At 40.1% G+C, this 23,086-nt stretch overlaps 1 protein-coding gene and 1 long non-coding RNA gene across 3 annotated transcripts in view; both read right to left on the bottom strand.

The window, feature by feature from the left end:
- The window catches only part of NCOA7 (nuclear receptor coactivator 7), a 142,032-nt gene that overhangs the window by 72,547 nt on the left and 46,399 nt on the right, over positions 1–23,086 (bottom strand). The gene's annotated exons all lie outside the window — the stretch shown is intronic.
- On the bottom strand, positions 391–22,237 carry LOC121146298. The gene is made up of 3 exons (XR_005882172.1): positions 22,225–22,237; positions 19,625–19,629; positions 391–696 (listed from the first exon to the last, which is right to left on the bottom strand). It is a non-coding gene; the product is annotated as an uncharacterized LOC121146298 (long non-coding RNA).

The following is a 23,086-nucleotide window of genomic DNA, read 5'->3' as shown; positions in this document are numbered from 1 at the left end:
TCTGATCACTTTAAAATTCTTAAGTCAAGACTCTAGGCTTTTCTTCAATTTTATATCCTCAACATTACCTCTCAGTATATGATGCTTTCAGCCGAAAGGGGAAACAAAGTTCTTTTATAAGGTTACTAAGTGTGGAATATTTTAAAAGTCTACATATACTATCACCCACCTGTAGCACCATGTCTTGATAGTTACATTAAAGAAGGGAAACAGTGGCACCTGTGTCATGGTGCAGCAAGTTAAACCACAATTTGTGAAACCGGCATCTCCAATTGGTTTGTGTCCTGGTTACTCCACACAGATGCAATTTCCTGGTAACATGCCTGGGAGGGCAGTCAATGATGATCTGAGAGCTTGCACGCCTACCATGCATACAGGAGCCCAGGAAGGAGGTCCTGGCTACTGGCTTCACCCTGGCCCATGCCCAGTTGTGTGGGGGTAATTTAGGTAGTAAACCAATGAATGAAAGCACTCTGTCCTTCAGATAAGTGAAACACAAAAGAAACGGAAAAAGTGCTTCTGGTGTTTTGTGTTCGGTTGATGGGTAAGCACATCTGTACAAATGAGTCCTTCCTATCTGGCTCCCACACTGCATAAAGCTTTGACAAGATATGAAACGGTTTGAAGCTGAGCAATTCTGTTCCTTAAAACATATGACAGGTGTAGTACAGAAAGCGCATTTCCTGAGATGGAAAACTCTGTAACGATATGGGATAATCACTATGATTACTAATATATTAGCTGAGATGCTAGTTAACATACATGATGGGTCTCACATCTTTCCTCTTGAGTCAAAGATGTTGAAGAGATAAGTTTGTCCTAATTCACTGAAACCCAGAAACTTCAAATATTCCCCACCTGATGTACTACTGTAACTGATATGACACTGTATTGTTAGTCCTTTTTGCAAATGTTTTTGACTCAGCACAATGCAAATTATTTGAGACCAAGGACCTTGACCTCTCATTCATAGAGCACTGTGATCACACATAAACATATTTTAGTTATATTTAATTTTAATTCACCACATACCTAGAAGGTATCTAGTAATGAGCTTCCTCTTAAGCATTTCTACTTAGTCTGCTCTCTTGAGCACCTGCACAATTTGTTTTTGGGTAATGGGTATGAAAACATTTGGGGGAAAAAATTACGGTGACTATATACAACTGATGGAGACAAATATTCAACATTTACAAAGAGCTTCAGAAACACAACAGCAAAAACAAACAACCCTATTAAGAAACCAGCAAAGGAAATGAGCAGGCATTTTCCAAAAGATCAAATTCAAATGGCTAGTAGACACATGAAAAAACGCTCATGTTCCCTAGCTATTAGGGAAACGCAAATAAAAACCACATTGAGGTTCAACCTAACTCCAGTGAGAATGACTTACATACAGAAATCAACTAACAATACCTGCTGTCATGGATATGGGAGAAAAAAAAAAAACCTACCCTATTCCACTGTTGTTGAGTCTAGACCAGCATAGTCACTATGGAAGTCAGTATGGAGAATGCTAAGTAAAAATTCATCTACCTTGTAACACCAGCTATCCTATCCCTGGGAATATATCCAAATGAAGTGAAACATACACATGAGAAAGTGATTTGCAACCCTGTATTTATACAGGGTTATTAATCATCAATTGGTACAACCCATGATAGTGAAGACATGAAAGCAATCCAGACACTTGTCAAAAGAGGAATGGATAAAAAACTATGGTGTATCTACTCTGTGGAATACTATTCAGCCACTAAAAAGAATGAGATTTTACTATTTGCAACCAAATCATTCCAAATGGAGACAATATGCTCAGTGAAATAAGTCCCCAAGGATCAAATATCACATGTACTCTCTAATGGTGGACAATCTTCATGTAAAATACAAAACAAATAGATATACAAGTTAAAATCTATATACATATATTCTCATATGAACTGTAATGTGTTCAATGAACTGTAGAATGGAGACTAGCGTACTAGAAAGTGGAGACATGGTGCAGTGTGCATCTCTACTTCCAAATAAAAGGAGGGCTCCTAATGAAACAGTTAAACATACCTTGACTACGATACTAGATGTTCTACCTGTACCTATACAATGCTATGGTAGATTTAAATAATATCATGGAAGATGGGGGGGGGGGAATTGGGAAGGAAGGATGAGAGATGGAGACAAGAATCTCTATACTTATAAAGATGCTACTTGTATCATAGCAAATAATAATAATGAGTTGACCACAGGATAATACATGAATAAAGTTTTATCTCATGCTGTTTTACACTGATATAGTGGGCAAATTAATCTGACCATCTTTAGAAGTCCTTCCCCAAGGCTTTGACCTGAGGAGAACATTAACCTCAGACTACAAATCCAATTCTTCCGCACAAACTTCCTCATATACTAAAAGCTGAAAATTTTATTTCTTTATCTAATAGGGTCCTTTATTAGGACCAAGATAATATAAATCAACATATAAGCAGAAATAGTAAAATATCCCCTAATGCAATCATATAATTGTAAAAGAAGCATGAAAGAATATATGACAATCTCTAATCCCACCTTTCTACAAGATATTTCAGTAGGGGCTAGCATTATTGGGCAGTGAGTGAAGCCACTGCTAGTGACACTGCATTCAATATCTGAATGCCTGTTAGTGTCCCAACTGCTTTCTTCTGATCCAGCTCCCTGTTAACGCACTTGAGAAGTAGGAAGGCAGCAAAAAAGTGATCCAAGTACTTGGACCCCCACCAGCCATGTAGGAGACCTGAATAGATTTCCAGGTGCCTGGCTTCAGACTGGCACATACACAGTTGTTTGTGGCCCTTTAGGGGGAGCAAACCAGCAGATGAAAGATCTCTCTCCCTTTCTCCCTCTTTCTTTGTGCCTCTGCCTTTCAAATAAATAGGTAAATATATTTTTTTAAGAAAATATACTCCAACAAAGCTGAACACTGAGCAGCCAGGTTCTTAGATTTCCATTGGCTAATAAGCAAACATGTGGCCTAGGAGAAAAGAGAAACAGAAAAAGTCATGCATGAATATAATCACCAGGTCTTTTAGCTTCGTATTTAAACTATTTTTTTTATCACAAACCGAATGGCATGAGATTCATTAAAGGGCCTCAGAGAAACACGCTTGTATCTTCTATCATCAGATGCCAACAATGCGAGCCAGACAATGCTCTCACAGCACAAACGTTATCAGAGTAAGAGTTGAAGCTAAAATTAATGTGCATTAGTGAGATACCAAACACATACTGTGTGTGTGTGCGCGTGTGAGGGGTTTGCCTGTACAAGGAAATGATCCTTGTTCCTGAAATGCAGGCTGTGTGCGTGGGTTGACTGGATTCCAGTGCATCGGCTAATCAAAAATCTGCTTGACAAGAATCTTGAGGCCCCCACATTAAAAAGGCTTCCTTTAGGAAGAAGGGAGATGTCAAAAAGGAGTTTGTCACTGCCAGAGAGATGGTGCTGCTTAACCTTCTGAATTTTTCCACCTTAACTTGATTTGAATGTCCTCATTTCACTGTCCCCTAGATAATTAAGTTTACTGAGATCTAGGGCATGTGTGTTGGTGAACAGCAGCACTGTGTGGGGACATCTCATTAGAGACTGATTTTCACACATGGAAGCAACAAAATGGGATGCATTGTTTTGTTCGTTTTCCCCCTTTCCCACACAGACCATTATTGTCAACACACACAGCTAAACAGCTGCTACTTCTGAGAAAAATGCCAGAAAAACAGCAACACCAAGTTTGTTTGACAGAAAACAGAGGACCCTTCAGTACTTGGGAAATTCTGTAATCAGCAGCATCTTCTGTAAGTACTCCGAGACCATGTCTCTCCAGAGGTGATGAGCAAAACGAGAACATTCTGATCTCATAGCTGGAAATGAGCCATGTGTTCTGAAAGATGTCTACGAAGTTTTTCCTCCCAAGCACAGACACCGATTTTGACCACCAAGGCAAAGCAAGGATGGACCTGAGAAAAGTGGGCTACGGCCATCCTTAACCTAAAGTCCTTTTTTTCCACACTAAGAAAATCTCACAATAGGAATTTGTAGCCACCTCATTCAGTGACAGGTAAACTGGGGAAAACATACATGTAACTTGCAGAGAAATGAACTCTACTTATTTCATCCACGTTTTTTGAATGACTCTAAATGCGTATTTTCACATTGGGGGCTGAAAGAATATTTGGTAAATCATATAAAACAGATTATTCACTGACAAATAATGACAGATTCATCATCTGATCTCCAGAAATACAATGAAAAAAATTCTATATTTTTGATATGCTGCATTTGTGTTTCCTTAAGACAGGTCACAAATACATAAAACAAGTACATATTCATTCAACCCCTTCCCAAATCCTGTCAGTTCTCTCTCCTAAATATCTCACTCTTAAATTCACCTTTAGTTCTTAATCTCACTCTCATTACCCAGGTTGGGCTCTCCTCATCTCTCTGCCTGGATTATATATTACTATATGCTTGGAGTACATATCGCTATTTGTTGTATTATAAAAATACATATATATTACTATATTCCTGGAGTATATATTACTATTTGTTTTGTTGCAGAAATACATGTTCATACTAGATAATTTTTAAAATGTGTAACAGATTTTTAACAAGGTTCAGATGCACTGGCAATGCTAAGAAGCTAGTTAGCACTGTTCTGAGTAGTAACACCAAAGGCGGAAGCAAAACATGTGCCCTTTCTTCTCCGGCAGAATGAGGCAGGCATGGGGCTCAGGACAGGAGTCAGAGCTTATTCAACACCATAACAGAATGTGACAGAACTTTTGCTCTTCTACAACATCCTGGATTTATTATATTAAATTAAATAATGGTAATACCTGTAGAATCTATGCAGATTTTACTCTTCTCCTTACCAGAGTCCCAACCCAGAGTTGGCAGAGAAACTGCCGACGAATCACTTTCAGTGGCTCAAGAAAGACCGTTTTTCCTCTCAAGTTTTTCCTGTATTCAGGGAAATGATTTCAGGGCACAGGCTGTACTGTAGCCACAGCCTTGAGCAAATTCCTTTTTGAGGTCCCTTCCTTACTGGGGGTCACCACAGAAAAGCCCCAACTAGGAGCCGCATCATGGCATAACATGTAAAGCCACCACGTGCAGTGCCTGCTGGCACCCCTACGTGGGCACCACTGCTGCTCCACTTGGGCTCCAGCTCCCTGCTGACAGCCTAAAAAGAGCAGTGAGAGATAGTCTAAGCACCTGAGCTTCTGTCATTCATGTGGGTCACCTCAGTGAAGCTCCTGCCTCCCATCTACAGCCTGAACCAGCAGTTGCACAATCAGGCTCTCTCTCCCTTTCTTCCCTCTGTAGCTCTGACATTCAAATAAATGAACAAGGGGAAGGTGGGAAATTGGGTGGGCCTTCTCCCTTAATACCCACCTTTAAACATGAAGGAAACAATATGGAAAAAAATACTAGTTTTACCCACTTTCCTGTAGCCCTTGAAACTTTTTAAATAATAAAAAATATTTTTAAAAATATTAAAAAAATAAACAATGTAGAAATAAAAAAAACAAATAAATGAACAAAGCTAAACAAAAATTAAAAAAAAAAAAAAGGAACAGAAGATTCATGAAGGCAAGCAATGCTGTCCTCCAGGGCCTATTCATGGCACCCATTACCAATTAAATAAATATTTCCTGAATGAGTGAAAAAGCCTATGTTCTGGATTTGCTGAGATATGCTTTCCTACAGGGATGCCCACTTCACAGCTTTCTCTGCTAAGTAGCACGCTCTCAAAAATAAACTCTGAATTCCTAATTTACATATATTTTAAAAGAAAAAATAGCTACATGTAATTAAAAATAAATCACAGAATTACAAAATTAATATAAATAAACATTTCTATGTCATAGATCCCAGTGTTCAGCATGGCAGTGCCCAAGAAAGTAGTCACTAGCCAGTCACCGTTAGTTTTTACATTAAGTAAAATTATTAAAGTCAGCCTTTCAGTTATCAAAAACACATTTGAACAGTTCAAATGATTCATTTTGACAGGTCATGTACTGGACAGCGTACATACAGAAAATCAGTATTATCACAGAGTATATTGGGCAATACTGACCTAGAGTTATTGTTAGTCCTATTAGCAAATCACTAGAAAGAAGGGCATAGAAATAATATTTCAAACTCAATTTGTGGGCCTAGTGTGATTGCTCAGTGGCTAAATCCTCGCTTTAAATGCACCAGGATCCCATACGGATGCCAGTTCGTATCCTGGCTGCTCCACTTTTCTTTCAACTCCCCACTTGTGGCCTGGGAAACTAGTAGAGGATGGTCCAAAGCCTTGGGACTCTGCATCCATGTGGGAGACCCAGAAGAAGCTCCTGGTTCCTGGCTCTGGACTGAGCTCAGCTCTGGCTGTTGCAGCTACGTTGGGGAGTGAACCAGAAGAGAGAAGATCTTTGTCTCTTCTTCTCTCTGTAAAATCTGCCTTTCCAATAAAAGTAAATAAATCTTAAAAAAAAAAAAAAACTCAATTTGTATAGTACACATCTACAAAGATACACTGAGAACTGGAAAAATGAGTTTCCAGAAAAGGAGCTATTACCTGGGGGTAAAAGAAGCCAGGCAATCAGAAAAACTACTTGTTTTCTGATATGAGACAGCCTACAGGCAAAGTACAGAATAAACAGATGGGTAGGTAAGCAAGCATACACATACCTTCTCACCTGCAGAATGAAGACCAATCTACTGGGAAGTGAAGATAGGTTGCAGTAAACATCTCTACCCTCAATGAAACATTTGAATATACCTGGACAGCATGATACCATATTTTCCACATTGCCTAGACTTACAATGCCATGATACACTTAAGTAGAATAATATTGGACTTTGGATTGTTACTGAAGGACTACACTACTGTGATATGAGGAACATATGAAGGAACAAGAAAAAGGGGAAAGAGGAATGGGAAATGGAAGGAGAAATCCCTGTATCTACAAAACTGCATCATGGAAAATTATCATAATAATCAAAGGAACTTAAATTTTAAAAAAAAAATCCTACCTTCTCAAGATACCTTTTGAATTTTACACCATCTAAAAATATGTATTTAATAATCTAAAAAATAAATAGCCTTTAAGTTTCCTTCCTAGTGAAGAATACTGTAACAAAAAAGTTTTGCCAAATTTTTAAAACTTAAGTTTTTACTTTTTGAAAGAGCAATTATCTTAAAAAAGAGCTTTCTTTTTATGTCGATTACTGAGTTAACTAGGAAATCGGGCACCATACAATGCATTACACAAATGTTACCCTATTCTACTGAAAGCCCACTGACATAGGAAGTTTTACCCTTATTTTACAGTTAACAAAAGGAAGGCTGAGAAATAGAGCCATTTCCCCAGGTCACGGGGCAGGGTTGAGCTGCGCAACAGGAATTCACAAACAGGTTGGAGCCATTTCCCTGGGTCTCCCAGTCCTGCCTCTTTCAAAAGTATCTATGGCTTATATATTTACCTTGACTTAAAGTGACCTAAACAGTAGAAACTCTATGACTGACATGAGGGTGTTTAGCCTGACAATGCAATGGGCTTCTCGGAATATGCACTAACAGGAAGGTGTGAATTCAGATTTGCGTTCTGGCCTTGGCTCTCTGTAACCACCACTGTGACCTTCCTAGGAAATCGGATACACTCTCTGGGACTTCTAAGTAAACAAAACCAAGGGGCTGACAGGATTTTCTAGGTCCTATCTGGCTCTAGCAGTTTATACTTGGCTGAGAAGATCAGGAAATGTGCTAAAGCTGTTTCAATGTTTAAAAAAACTTTTTTTTAAATCCAAACTAAACCTTCCCAAGAGTCTTGTACTTCCCCGTGTTTTCCTCCAAGTCTCACATCTGATTGCAGTTTCTTTCCAAGACAGAGCTGCCAGAGCAGGGAATGCTCCGGAGCCAAGGCAGAACACTACTCATATACAAAACCCACCACCAGAGCCATAGCCCCTCCACCACCACCAAATGCTACTCTTACAACTTGGGGTTAAGAGCTTTAGGAAGAAAGCTGAAAAATTATCCAGGCATTTACATTGGTGATAAGATGCCTGTGTCCTTCATCATAGTATTTAGGTTTGATGTCTGGTTCTACTCCTAATTCCAGCTGCTGCTCTTGCAGACCTGGTATGGTCCAAGTCCAGGGGTTCCTACCACTCCATGGAAGACAGGATTGAATTACCAGGTTCCCAGTCTCTGCCCAGCTCAGTCAAGGCCACTGCAGTTTTCAGGTGAGTAAACCAGGTTCTATGTTTTCTAGTTTAATTATTTATTTTAAAATGTTAAAACTGACCAGTCCCGAGGGCAGTATAGCTCTTTAAACTGCTTCTATAAGTTTTTTTACTTTCTGTTTTTGATTTTGTTTTATGACTTTTCATGTAAGGGAATGTATAGTAACTGTATAACAGAGACTGTCACATCCAGATGTGAAGATACAATGCAGGGTGCATCTCTACTTCCAAATCAAAGATGGATGCCCAATGAAGCTGTTAACTATATCTTGCTACTAGGATACAGAATTGTCTGCCATTGTCTGTACCTGCAGTGTCAGGATACAGTTAAAGAGCAGAATAATGGACTTCGTTCTGTTTATGAAGGACTATACTATTGTAATAATATAGGGGAAATCAGTGCAGGGAAGGGATTTTGGGTTGGGGGTAAGGTAATCCCAGAACCTGTAGAATTGTATCATAAAATAAAAAATAAAAATATTAATTTTTTGAAAGATTTAAAAGATAAAATTGCCTCTGTAGGAAAAAAAAGTTCTAGCATTAAAAGATATAGATATCATGAAATACCAAAAAAAAGAGTATTATAGTGTAATCTCATTTCCGTGGGAAAAAAACATAAGACAAACCTTTAACCCCAAAGTAACAGCAATGTACAGAAAGAGATACAGAGATACATATACACAGGATTTGTGGATGTACAGGGACAAATGGTGGGTCAGTGGAAAGAACAAGAGAACTTTTTAAAAACATAATTAGAGGCTGGATTTGGGGTTGTTAAGTATATAATACTGTGAAGTATAGACATACTCAGTAAACAAGAAAAAGGTGTCTGCAGCTATGGCAACATTTTTCTAAAGATGTCATTCAGTGATTTATTCTTTCTCTGGAACCTGGCTACTACAGTGAATTCTTGGACTGCAGACAAAGCCTCTCCCTGTCCCAAACAGAGCTGGCTTACTTCGGGGGAACCTTCTTTCCAGATCTTGTTCTTGCCTCGTGAGCCTACAACCTGGTCACTGCACTATTCTGACCTGCATAGTTTTGGCTGTTTTTTCCAATTTGATCTCATCATGACATCATGACATTTCCTACCAGTGGACTCAGGGCAGCGGGTGCTACAAAATGGAGTGAGCTCAGTGTGAAGAAACACTTTGGCTTGAACTATATTTTGTACTTGGGGGGTGCATCTTTAGGTAAGCTACTAACTCCAAATTTCAGCATCTTTGTACTTGAAATAATCTCACGTGGTTAAGATGTGCACAGAAAGCTTGTTACTAATAAATACAGCTTATGTTTGGTTCACACAACAGCTCAGCAAGCGGGAGTTACCAGTTTGCTGTGCTGCTGCTAATATTCTTGCAGATTTCTAAGCAAATATGTAATTCAGAGAATATATAACACAACATACAAAACACAAGAAAGAAGATATCTGATAAATCCCAGATGCTAATACAAATTCTTCTCCTCACGAAAAAATATTAACTTTATTTAGCTCTGCTATGGAATGTCATCACCAGGACAAAGCTATTTATTATATCTGGAAGAACATCAGCTCTTGTAATCAGTTTTACTTGATGATGTTGTACATACAGGATGACTTTTCAGTTTCTACTGCAAACCCTTATTTGTGAAATGCCAAGTAACAGGAAACTTGGAAAACATCCATCAACACACACACACACACACACACACACACACACACACACACACACCCTCACTCATTGAAAACTGTTGAAATCGTGGTCAAATCAAAATAAAAAGGTATGAATGGTTACTGGAAAGATCTACAGATGCACTTAATTCTAGTATATTCCTTTTTTTGTGCACTGGTTTTGCAGAGCACATACAGAAAACGAAAGCAATTCTTTAGCTTTGAGTTCAATAATTAGTGATATATTTTTAGATATAATTAGATATATATTTTCATACCGGTACACATACACATAACAAAAATCCTTTTGGCTTCAAGGAGAACCACATCCAAATAAACACCACTAAAACAATGCCAAGTAGGAGCAAGCAAGAAAAAGCCAATTCCCCTTTTCTAGGATTTCCTTGTGTTACTAAAGTAGTGATGGGCTCAGATAATTTTAGGCTCCTCAAATAACCAAAGTGCAAGTGCCAGAAACAAAAGTAAAAAAATAATAATAACTTAATAAGTTATAACTTGTTCAGTCGTGCATTGAGTGGGTTCACATTGGACAATTCAGGGAACTTTGATTCTTCCCACTACCATCACCACAATACCAGGATTACTGTGAAACAGGCACACAACAGAAGAACAGTCTAAAGATGGTGCGCTTGCATTAGTGAGATGAGACAGGCTGTTACACATATACATTGCCCCATATGGCAGTTCGGTTCCCTTTTCTATGTCAGGCTGATGAATTACAACGGAAAAGTTATACAGACAACAGTCGCCTGCACCTCAGCTAGAGGAAGCAGAGCAGCCAAGAGAACTTGCTGAAGCTAATCAGAGCACTGTGTTGCATGAAAAATAATAAGCAACGTCCTGTAAATACAATATTTAAATATTAAGAATGCTCCAGAAAAAGCTGACAAACATAACAATGCAGAAGATAACAAAACATGTCGAGACATGGCAAAAGCATTTAGTGTCTCCATGAGACACCAGAAGCAGCTGAACTCATTGTGTCATTAATACCAGCCCTCCCAAAGCTTTTTGAAGTGCCCAAACACAGTTAAACTAACTGGCTGTGATAGCTGCCTCTGGCTGCCATAGTAAATTCCCACAAACCTGGTGACAGGAACCAGCACAGGTCTTTACAGTTCCAAAGGTCAGAAGGCCGAAGTCTGTTTCACCAAGCTGAGATGCTCCCCTAAAGGGTGGCTTCCTCAACCTCCTTAGCCTTGAAAGTTGCACTCCACCTTCCAAGCCAGCAGCATGTCACCTAGTTTTAAGGTCACACTGCCTTCAACAGATGCATCTCCCTCCTCTGTCTCTCAAATGGACACCTGTAACTGTACCCAGCACCCAATCAGCTAACCCAAAATAATCTTCCTATCTCAAGACCCTTACATTAATCACATCAGCTAGGGTGCTCACTCTTGGGATTAGGATCTATTTATCTCAGGCGGCCATGTTTTAGCCTACTGCTCTGGCAGATTTAGCTTCTGGGTTATGAACCATGGTAAACTGAGCATCATACCACTAGCAACCAGCCAGGTCTTAGTGTCCACGTGCAAACCACTACTGTGTGTATGCCATGTGCTGTCCACACTCCTAGAAAATGTTCACTCCAGCAACTGGGGAGAAAACATATTTCAAAAGGCAAATGACATTCACTCAACATGGCCCTGATGGCCCAGCCTACAGTGAACGTATAACAGACACAAGTTTGGTTGTATCTGACTCTTCAAGACAGGCTCTTGGAGGTGGGGACACAAGAAGGAAAATGCATCAGGCAGGATCTGTGCTGACAGTTTTGTAAGTGAAACAAAGTTGACAGACAGCAGGGATGTGCTAAAAGAAAACAATCAGAAAATTAAAATATGTTATAGCTAAATTTCTCTGTTTTAAAATTTTAAAAATTGTGTTAGATACACATATACTTGTGTTTAAAAAAAAATTTTTTTTTTGCAAATTCAGATATACAGAGAGGATGATAGACAGAAAGGAAGATATTCCATCATCTGTTGACTCACTCCCTAAGCAGCTGCAACAGTTGGAGCTGAGCCAATCCAAAGCCAGGAACCCAGAGCCTCTTCCGGGTCTCTCACATGGTGCAGGTTCCAAAGCTTTGGGCCTTCCTCTACTGCTTTCTAAGGCTATAAGCAGGGAGCTGGATGGAAAGTGGGGCCACCGGAATTAGAACTGGTGCTTATATGAGATCCTGGTGTGTATGAGGCAAGGACTTTAGCTGCTAGGCTACTGCACTGGGCCCTATACTTGCCTTTTTATGATAAAGACGTACAAGGGTGATAAACTAAAAAAAAAAAAAAGAAACCTTAAAATTCATCCTGTCATAATAGATACATTCAAAAAAGTCAAATATGAGCTATGAAAATTTGAAAACTATATTAATAGATTCCATCAATTTACTTCATTTATATCCAATATGGTCACTCAATGTCACAGAGGTATTTTTCCAACTTATATATGCTGGCCATTTGCTTGGAAAGGGACACATCTGAAAAAGAACATTCATGAGTAGGAGGTTTGATACAATCTACCTTGAAATTGCTACTTTTTTTTAAAGAATGAATTATTTTTAATTCATTTTTATTGCAGAATCAGATATATATAGAGCAGAGAGACAGAGGAAGATCTTCCATCTGATGATTCACTCCCCAAGTGAGCGCAATGGCCAGAGGTAAGCTGATTCAAAGTAGGAGCTTCCTCCCAGTCTGGAGCTGCTAAGATTAGAACCAGCGCCCATATGGGATCCCAGCACATTCAAGGTGAGGACTTTAGGCGCTAGGTTATTGCACCGGGCCCTGAAATTGCTGCTTTCTAAAGTTAATGTAGAACTCTGAGATTAAGGGGATTCACTGACATGTAAAAGTGAAAGCTAAAGAGTTTTTGTTCGTTTGTTTGTGTTAAAAAAAGTCCTGTCCTCGCTTTCCTGTTCTTTGAGGGATGTCTTGCCAAGGTGACTGACCATTCATCACATGACAGTGTTGAACAGACTCTTTAAAAAGCGTCATCAGTGGTCAACACTCCAATTGCACCAGCTTGCTCTCCAGTGATCACAAAGGACAACTGTCATACCATGAACAACTAGTATTTGGTCTTTGTTGCTGTTCCTGGCACAAACCACCCTAAAGCAGTTGGGATCTTCCAAAGACAAGGGTTTGTATTCTAATGAGAAGACCTTCAGCTGGGGATGAGGGGACTTGCCTGGGAGCTGGGCATGGCAGGGCTGGTCGTGGGCAAAGCCAGTTCAAGATTGGAAGCGTGGAACTTTCATTCCTACCCTCCAGCCCGCACTTCTGGAGAAGGGAGAGTGCCCTGTAGATTGAGTGGCATCACCAACAGCCAAGGCTTTCATTATATCTGCATAATGGCACCTTTTTAAGACCCTTAGGGGCAAGAATTGGCTTTGGGAAGTTTCCACCCTGGGGTGCAGCCTGGGAGCTCAGCACCAGCCCTGCAGTTAATGAACTGAAGTGCTAGAGAGTCAGAGAGCAGGAATGTCTTAGTTCTGCCAGAGAACCAAGACACAGCACTGCAGAGAACAATGCGGAACTGTGACTGCGAGGACTTGGGAGGCGGGGCTGGGGGTGAGGGCGGAGCGAGGTGGAATAATGAGCACTTAATATGGTGACACCTCTGATCAAATCTGGATTTCAAGCTAACCCTGAAGAAGGGGGAGCTGTAGCTCTGATCTGCAGCTTTACCTGGCAACCAGGAGCTGCAACCTCCCTCTGAAGGGCACGTGTGCTCCAAGTCACTTCCAGGCCTTTCCTTCCCCGTGGTGTACCCAGCGCTGGAGGCCGGCAGCCACCACCTATCAGGCACTTCTTTTGTTTTTGTTTTTTAAGATTTTATTTCTGCTAAAAAGTCAGATATAGAGAGAGGAGGAAACACAGAAAGGAAGATCCTCCTTCCAATGTTTCACTCTCTAACCAGCCACAATGTCCAAAGCTGCACCTATCCAAAGCCAGGAACCCGGAGCCTCTTCCAGGTCTCCCACATGGGTGCAGGGTCCCGAAGCCTTGGGCCAGCATCGATTGCCTTCCCAGGCCACAAGCAGGGAGCTGGGTGGGAAATGGGGACACTGGGATTAGAACTGATGCCCATATGGGATCTTGGTGCATGTTAGGCAAGGACTTTAGACACTAGGCTACTGCGCTGGGCCCTATCATGTACTTCTGTTTGTCACTGGTTACTCTTCACATTTTCTGCTCCCAACGGGGCAGTTTTATTCTTGGTTCTCATCTAGGAGCACCAGACGGCTACAATCCTACACTACATGGAGTGGTCTATGGCAATCTTTCTCTGAGTCATGTATTGACGTCATGCCTTCTCATTTCACCAACATTTGATACAATAAACTGTTTCTGTAGATGTTATTAAAGATAATACCATTACTTTTTTTTTAGCATTGCCCATATGAAGTCCACTGGAACTACAGAGTTGAAGGTGATGGTGGAATTTGTCACTTGAAGAAGTGGTATAGGTTCTACTCGTGAAGAAGAAAACCAGAGCAAAGTGCTGAGTCACCCAGCCAACCAACACCACTCAACTTAATATCTTGAATTTTTTTTTTTGTAACAATTTACGCTTTGCATGTTCCTTGGTCCAGGTATTTGGTTTTTAAATAGTTTTTGCTGACTTCTTAAATTAGAACAATAAAGAAAAAATATACTAACCTATAGGTGGAATAATTTCAGCCTTGTTCCTTGTACTGCTTCCCAAGAAAAACTGCAAGTTTTCTGTTTTCCTTTCCCTGGATCTGGCGTAACACCAAAGGGATAAATGAATCACAAGAAACAGGGACTTGTGGAAGAACACACAGCAAGAAACAGAAGGAAGAAAAAGAGAAAAGTAAGGACATGAGGAGAAGCACTGGTGTCGGGAAGAGCCTCTGCTGAGTTCTCAGGAAGGAACCATGACTCAGGGCAGGGAAATGGCAGACGCACAGAGTAGGGGAAAGACGAAAAATTCCACCACATTGCATGATTGATCCCGTGTTGGCTGCTTTTTGAGAATTAAAGTAAATAGCTTAACTATTTTCTATTATACTTGCTTCAATGACTATTGGGATTAGACCAAAATAAGGTTTTAACACATGCAGGATATTTTTTTTTTAAGGTGTCCCAGCATGGAACCATGAAAAGATGGGAAAGCAATGAGAAAATGAACAAACCTTAATCCAGGAAAGATACAGCAAGCAGAAGGTACGGTAACTATGTAAAATTGCATGAATTGATATAATCCTTGAATTTACTCCTATGACATAGGATGAAATAAATGAACACCTCATGCTTACAATGAGAGGAAGCAATGTGAGGTGTTTTGAAATGGACAGCTATTGTAAGACTGAACAATTCACCACCACTCAGACATATGCCTGCTTTTCCCCCATATAAAAAGGACTGAGACTGGAGAATCAAGATGGCAGAATAGGGTAAGGACACATTTAAACGGATGGAGAAACATTTAGTCAGAATGAAGCAGAGGGACACATTCCAGGAAATAGGAAAGGACAGAACAACAGCAGAGGAGTACCTGACAGACAGAAAAACAAAGGAAACAATGGTGTGGTGTTGCAATGACTGATTATTAGCAGCATGCAGCTAATGGCCATCTCCAGCAAGCAGGTGGGAAGGGACTTTCGCTGGGAGCTCAGGAGGTGAGCCCAGACAAAGAACTGCCCGTCCTGCTGGTCTGTTTCATTTGACCAGGAGCAGAAACAGAGCAGCAGATCCCAGAGGGGCAGTGCAGGGATAAGGTGGATTTCACGGCCCAATCCACCCGCTAGAGCTGAATTGGGCGCCATTTTGCTCAAGGAGCCAAAGGCAAAGGAAAGGATTGAGCATACACTGAGCTGGGAGTGAGCTCATTTCTGACTCAGTGAACTGCAACAGTGTGGCATCCTACAGGCTCCAAGGCAGTTCTGGGTAACCCTCAGACCTGACCGCCAGCAGATCAAGAACTCTAGTAGTGGCACAACATCTAGTAGTGGCAGCATCATTTTCTTCAAAACGCTTCTTGACTTTTTTTTACAATTCTTCAGCAACACATTAGTCATTCAGTAGCATGTTATTTAACTTCATGGTGTTGTTAATTTCTTTTCTTTTCCTGTTGTTGATTTTGTTTTGTGGTTTTTCATTTAAGGGGATGTATAGTAGCTGTCTAATGGAGACTCTCATATATATTAACATGTTATTTAACTTCATGGTGTTGTTAATTTCTTTTCTCTTCCTGTTCTTGAGTTTGTTTTGTGGCTTTTCATTTAAGAGAATGTATAGTAACTGTGTAATGGAGACTGTCATATCCAGATGTGAGGATGCAATGCAGTATGCATCTCTACTTCCAGACAAAAATGGACTTCCAATGAAACTGTTTACTGTATCTTGACAATAGGATGCTGGACTCTCTACCACTGTCCATGCCCACAATGATGGACTTATTACTGTGTATGAAGAAGTATACTTTCGACTTTAGTAATGATATAGGGGGGATTGAAAAGGGGATAAGGGAAATGCCAGGAACCTATGGAACTGTATCATAAAATAATAATAATAATAAATAAATAAAAGATTAAAAAAACAGAACTGAGATTTCCTTTTGTGATCTCTTCTGCACAGTGAATGTCATTTGGCTCACAGAGGGAAACCAATTTCATTACTAGCCATTAGCTGAGAAATCAACCATCCTTTCTGGCAATAGTTTTCATATCCATTGCACTTTTTTGAGATGTTTTTAAATATTCTTGATAAAAGGTAAGGTAATTTCTCACAGACTTGCACTTGTTTATGTAGTTTCAAATGTTATGCTCTCAGAAATTTCTCTCAATTTTAATACACATTATAAAACTCTCTTAACCATTTATAATATTACAGTCATTCAAACTTTCTGTGGGTTTCCTGGGGACTGCATTAAGCCATAAGAAAACTTAGCTGGACCTTATTCTGGCGGAGTTTTTTAAAAGGCTTCTGAAGAAAACTAATGGAACTATAACATTTCATCAGATGTGGATATAAATATATTTTCCAACTATTAAAGACAGGAATGCCTCACTGCCATTTATCTTACAGCAAAGAGTCCTAAATATCCTGAGAACGAAGACCCTCATAAGAGATCAGGGAAGGGCTGATCACCACCAGGGCACCTACATGCCGTATCAGAGTACCAGGGCGCAAGTCCCAGCTCTTCTCCAATCAACAATTTGGCTAATGGGCATCACAGAAGGCAGTAGGTGATAGCTCAAGTACCAGGGTCTTTGCCATCCACTTGGGAGGGCAAAAGGATCCTATTATGGAAATCTGCATAAGAAGTAAGGATGCTTACACCTGGTGCAGTAGCCTAATAGCTAAAGCCCCCACTTTGCACATGCTAGGACCCCATATGGGCACCAGTCCTGGTGGTCCCACTTCCCATACCAGCTCCCTGCTTGTGGCCTGGGAGAGTAGTAGAGGACAACTCAAAGCCTTAGGACCCTGCACCCATGTGGAAGACCCAGAAGATGCTCCTGGCTCCTGGTTTCAGATTAGCTCAGCTCTGGCCTTTGCGGCCACTTGAGCAGTGAGTCATCGGATGAAAGATCTTCCTCTCTGTGGCTCTTCTCTCCGTATATCTGACTTTCCAATAAAAATTTTAAAAAGAAAAAAAAAAGGATGCTTTACATGAACCCACCCTAAAATATCAATTGGCTGCACTGAATTGCACTTAGGAAAGTGGAAACTTTTTTTTTATATAATAAAATGGATGCCTGCTGTATGCTAAAGTTATTAGATCATGGACTTTTTCACCCTGAATTATTAAGGGACTTTTAGGATTTTACAGCAAGCTATTTACTTCTTTTTAGATCATGAAAAAGGTGCAAGCTTAAAACATAGTTGGTTTGCTGAAAGAGAAATGAGATGAAAATACAACTCTGCTAAGAGAAAACTTTTGTGACTTATACATACTGATGATCCAGTAATTATGAGTAGATAACCTGCCAAAACTAGGTAACTACAGTGAGCATTTAGCCTTGTAGGTAAGATACCTTCACACCACATCAGAATACCTGGGTTCAATTCAGAACTCTGGCTCCCAACAGCAGACTCCTGCTTTTCCAGACCCTAGTAAGTTCCTGCCACCCATGAGAAGGTCTGGATTGTATTTTTGGCTCCTGCCTTCAGCTCTAGCCCCAGCCAAGCCCAGTCACTGTAGACATTCACAGAGTCAATTAGTAGATGAAAGGGCTTGCTCTCTTTTTCTCTCTCAAAATAATAATCCAGTCTTCGTGAAACTTTTTGGAATTTTCTTATATAGTTGAGAAATATATAGTAAATCTGTCCTTATTCATTTTATTGCTATTTAATAAGTATTATTTGTACTTATTCTAGTGATGACTTCAGATACACAAATAAGCGTTTCCTAAAAAACTAAACATCTGTGATTACTAAAAAAAAAAAAAGCAAAAGAAGCCACCCACATATTTCTTTTAATATGCTCCTACTCTGTATCAAAGTACAACTTATTTTCAAAGATTATCACTTTCTGATAAACCTACGTACCAAATGCTTTTGCATACACTATGGTTCTTAAAAGATAGTAGGCCTTGTTAGTTTAATGTGACAATTTTGTAAAGATCTATTATTTCTCAGAGAAAACAATTCTGTAGAACCCACAAAAAGGAAGGAAGAGATAGAGGAGTGAAGGAACATTCATACAGCAGCAGCCAATCTGTAATTTCTCTCCAGGAAGAAGCTAGCAGGACCTGAGCTTGGCGGAGAAGGGACACTCAGTGACATGCCTTAAAGCAATTCCTTTCATTAGAATAGCCTGCCTCTGTGGGAAGTGCCCACAGCAATGGTGGAGGGAGTAGACAGAACATACGACCCCTTAATTCAGTCAGGGTGTCTCCATCTTGACTGAAACCACCACCACCACCACCACTTGTTTCTTCTAAGAATTTTGGTTGGCTGCTCAACTGTTTTATGTGCATACGTATACGTGTGATCTTCATTCCATGCTCACTTGTCTCCGGTTTTGACTTTCCCTAATTTCCCATCTTCACCTGAATGAAATTATACCACATAAATCAATTAAAATATGTGACCTCAAAAGATCAAATCACCAAGTGTCTATGGCCAACAATTTTACTTCATGGCCACACGTACTGAAGCAGAAGTTTTATTTTGAAAAAGGGCTGTTTCCGTAGGCAGAGTTACTATAAGTTAGAAAATAATTTATATAAGATTCAAGGGGGGGCAGAAAAAATCTATTCTGAACTTCCAGAGAGAAACTGAAATCAGTAACATAATTTTCAAATAAGGAAGATATGGCAGAGGAGAAGGCGGCTCAGAAACCATGCTCTGACAGCTCTGTAATGGCATCCCACACATCTGAAATCGGCCCAGCCACGGCTGTGCAACACAGCAAGGCAGACTGAGACCTGAGCCCTCCTTCCTGAGAGCTGTCAAAAACCTCCCACTGCAGCGGCATTTCCCTAAGAGTTTCACTCTTGAGTGGGTATAAATTTTGAGTGGTCCACCAGCCACAGCTGACATAAAAACCATCTATTGGCATCCTGGGTAGTCAAGGTACTCATGGCTCTAACTCAAGACTCTTTACTGAACAATTAAAAGGGAAACTAGTTAAAAACCTATTGTTTGTGGCCTCTGGACGCATTCCTTCTGTCCTAGTACAAAATCAATCCTTGGTAACAACCAGTCAACCGGTACATGCTCTCTGCCTGGTGAGTAATAAAAGAGCACTTGCTTGGTTGATCCCTTTACTGGTTTTAAAGAAAAAAAAAATTACAGTATTTGGTGATCCTTGTTAGGATGGATGAAGCCAATAAAAATCTAAACTGGCAAGATTAGTCAGATATAACCAAATGGCAGAAAAATCATGTTTTTAGCCCTTGTTTATACTCATGTGGAACTGAGGTCTTCCTACATTTTACCTGTTGAATATTATGGTTAGAGATGAATTAAGACTCTGAATATACAGTGGATTAAAAGTATGTCTTTGCAAAAGCTTAAAAAGAAGAGGCAGGGATGGAGAGGACTGACAGGGCAGGGTAAGAGAAATGTGATTGTCTTCTTTAAACCATACCTACCCAATGCAGGAAATGTGTTCTCTTTATATTAATGACAAATTTAAAGAAAATAAAGATAAAAAAGAGAAGGATCAAAATCATCTGGAAGAACTTTTCAGACACACAGACAAGAGATCAGAAGAAACCTGAATTGATTTCCTAGGGTCTTTGAAGTTCTGAATGGAATTTTGTGAATTTGGGTTGCCGGTGTTTTGCTCTTACCTTCCAGTTGAAGACTGTGACAGTCAATCAAAAGGAAGCTGTGTAAGTAAACAGTAGATATTGTGAAAGAATGGACCTAAACACTCAGCTTCTCCCCAAACAGTGGAAGGAAGCACTCTAGGGACCAGTCACATGTAAATTCTGTGCAATTTCACATGTCCCTGCTCTGGCCCATGCTCTTGCCTGGAATTCTCCTCCTGTCTTCATGGTAAATTAGTACTCACATATCCAGACAGCTCAATGTCACTTTTTTTATATACATTATCATGTCCAGGTCCTCTGAACAGCTAGCTCTTCTGCCCTATGCCCACAACACTCGGCATCTTGGTCCCAGAACTTGTCCACTGCTACTACCATGTAGGGATTCTGTTATTATATCAGACCATGCATCCCTACAAATTTTTGCTAAAAAGAAGGTTAAAAGAGTCCAATCTCACGGTCAGAGAATAAAAAGGAAATGGCTTAAGAGAGATGAATGTTTTTCCAAAACAAATTCTGTCAACTACATCACAAATGAGCCTGTTGAACAGACAAAGGGGAAAACAACAACTCAAGAAATAAATATGCCCCAGTGACCTCATGTTTTCCATGGGAAATGGAAGGGATGGCTAGAAGGCACATATAAGGCAGAAACAAAAGCAGAAAAGCACATGACAGAAACCTGTGAGGACAAAAGTGGAAGACAAAAGCAGAAGCAGAATAAAAAGAAGGTTGCACGCAATGCAAAGGAAAACTAGACAGGAAATTTTAGGAATACTGAGAGAAGGAACAGGATACAAAAGGCAGGGTACAAAAGGCTTACTGTCAACAGCACAATGAGTGAAGTAACATAAAGGAAAATAGATCAAATTGTGCAGCCCTAATCCCATTCTGCAGGTCTATCAAAGAGAATAAACAAAAAACTAAACAGGACAAGACACACTGGCTAGGAAAAAAATAAAATCCAGGAGGTTGCTAGTCTTACATAAAGCAAACCTCTGAGTTGTGGAACCACTGCTAATAAGTCCTGGAGAATTCTAGGAGAGAAGCGTCAAAGTGGAAAACAATACATCTGATCTTCAGAGAAAAACTAGAAACCACAAAAAATGGCACATTAATTGCATGCAGCAATACGCCCCATGAGCCATGCTCAGTAAATTGTGCATCGTGGCCCTGCACAGACATCATTGCCTACACCCTTAAGGTTAGTATTCTCGGGGCCTGGCATGGTGGCTTAGTGGCCAAGGTCCTTTCTTGAACGTGCCCCGGGATCCCATATGGGCTCCTGGAGGCTCCACTTCCCATCCAGCTCCCTGCTTGTGGCCTAGGAAAGCAGTCAAGAACGGCCCAAAGCCTTGGAACCCTGCCCCTGCGTGGGAGATCCGGGGAGAGCTTGAGCTTGGTCGTTGTGGTCACTTGGGGAGTGAATCATCAAACAGAAGATCTTCCTCTCTGTCTCTCCTCCTCTATATATCTGACTTGGCAATAAAAAAATAAATAAATCTTTTAAAAAAGATTAGTATTCTTCATTCAAATAAACATGGTTCATTGAGACTCACCTATAATAGCATTACTTTAATTTATTAAAATATAGTCAGTTTATTTAAAAAAAAAGTATCAGGAGAAAAATGTTCACAGCATCTGGATATTCTAATGCATAACACCATAGATCTGTTTCTTCAAATAATATGCAAAAACTCTACCTGGTAAAATGAAATAGTTAGGAATTCTCATGCTATCTATGGATATTCACATAAACTACAAAGAGTTTATAGGTCTTTGCTAACAATTACAGAATAAAAAGCTGAAATTTTGAATTTTTATAATTTTTAATTTCCACTATAAAATTTCTAAATCAGTTTTTTTTCCATTCAAAATATTACAACTAAACTTTGTTATGGGACAGAAATATTTTAATTATGTTTAGAGATTAATATGGAGGTAGTAGTTAAAAACAAAAGTTTTGGAGCTTGATACAAGGTAGAAAAAAACCCTGGCTCCATTACTTGCTAACCATGTACCATGGAGGAATTAAACCACTCTGGTGTTTTGTCTGTGAAAATTTGCAAACCAGGACCAGCATTGAGACACAGCGGATTATGTTGCCATGTGTGACCTTGGCATTCAATACTGCATGCTGTTTTTAGTTCAGCTCCCAAATAATGTAACAGCTCCAAATAATGTAATGGCCTAGGTACTTGGGCTCTGGCCCCTCACCATGTGGGAGACCCAAGGTAGATTTCCTAGCTGCCGGTTTCAGCCTGATCCAGCTCTGGCTGTTGTGGCCACGTGCAGAATGCAAGATTTTTTCTCTCTCTCTTTGATACTCCACAATGCCAGAGCTGAGCCAATCCAAAGCCAGGAGCTTCTTCTGGGTCTCCTAGGTGGGTGCAGGGGTTCAAGCATTTGGGCCGTCCTGTACTGCTTTCCCAGACCACAAGCAAGGAGCTGGATGGGAAGTGGAGCAGCCAGGACACGAACCATTGTCTATATGGGATCCCGGCAAGTGCAAGGCGAAGATTTAGCTACCAGGCTATTGCACCGGGCCCGCAAATCTTTTTAAAAATAAAATAAAACTGAAGAAAACTAGCAACATATACTTCAATGGATTGGTCTGAGAATTCACTGTTGTATTTGTGCACGGTGCAACCAGTATACATAAGTAGAACTTCACACTATAGTATGGGCCCAACACTACCAGGGCACTCAGCACTTCCTATGCTAACATCCTGTGACATTACATGGTGGCCACTCCTCAATCTGACTTCCCTGAAGGATGCTTGTCAATGGATCACTGTCATTACTGGGCAAGCATGTCCTAAGGGCTCCCACAGCCTTATAAACATACCCTGTCTTAATCCTCACAATTCCCTACTGCCAACACTTCAATAGTTGGCTTTCC

Source organism: Ochotona curzoniae, unplaced genomic scaffold (assembly GCF_017591425.1).
Source record: "Ochotona curzoniae isolate NIBS_2020 unplaced genomic scaffold, NIBS_Ocur_1.0 scaffold_3890, whole genome shotgun sequence".
Taxonomy (NCBI): domain Eukaryota; kingdom Metazoa; phylum Chordata; class Mammalia; order Lagomorpha; family Ochotonidae; genus Ochotona; species Ochotona curzoniae.
This window is presented reverse-complemented; position numbering and strand designations above follow the sequence as displayed.